The following is an 866-nucleotide window of genomic DNA, read 5'->3' as shown; positions in this document are numbered from 1 at the left end:
CGGCAGCGAAGCTGTTGGCTCCCACTGTGGTCGCCAGTTTGTTTGCGGTAAAAGTTGATGTTTCCATTGTTATCGAATCTATTACAACTTTAGTCGTTACAATAAACTCGAATAAAATAAAAAGTCGATCTTTTTATAAGATCTCCTTATACAATGAAAATAAAAAGTTTACAACTTTATCAAACAAACACAGAGATCGTTTATCGGTCTTCTGCTTACGTGGGTGTCTTTGCCTGTGCCGGGGTTTATCCGTGGACCACCGTCGATCAGATCTGATTGCTAAAAAATTGGGCAGAGCTTCGTCGCTTGTTTTATTGCGAGATTCATTACAAACTTCAGACGTTTACAACGAATACAAAAATCAGTCTTTTTATAAGACTTTTACACAATAAAAACAAAAAAGTTTACAACTTTATCAAACAAACGCAGAGATCGTTCTTCGGTCTTCTGCTTGCGTTGGTGTCTTTGCCTGTGCCGGGGTTTATCCGTGGACCACCGTCGATCAGATCTGATTGCTGAAAAATTGGGCAGAGCTTCTTCGTCTATCCGCGAAGGGATCGAGAAAACTGTAGCACCTATCTCGATAAAAGCGAGATATTTGCTCTTCTTAGTATTACCACAATGGGATAATACTAAGGATTAGGTGCGGGTGATGTAGATCTGACGAAGAACTCTCTTGCGTTGAAGAACTAGATCCGATCTCTCCTCCTCCTCTCTTGAAATCTGTGCACTTTAAGTCTTCAATCCGGCAGGGCTTCGCCGAGGCACGAAAATTCCAGATCTTCAAAAAATGAGGCCTAAGACTTGTATTTATAGGCTTGAGGGGATAACAGAGCGGTTAAAACTGATCGAAAACCGTCAAAAAC

This window comes from Asparagus officinalis, chromosome 8 (assembly GCF_001876935.1).
Source record: "Asparagus officinalis chromosome 8, Aspof.V1, whole genome shotgun sequence".
In the NCBI taxonomy this organism is placed as follows: domain Eukaryota; kingdom Viridiplantae; phylum Streptophyta; class Magnoliopsida; order Asparagales; family Asparagaceae; genus Asparagus; species Asparagus officinalis.
Note: the sequence above shows the minus strand (reverse complement) of the source record.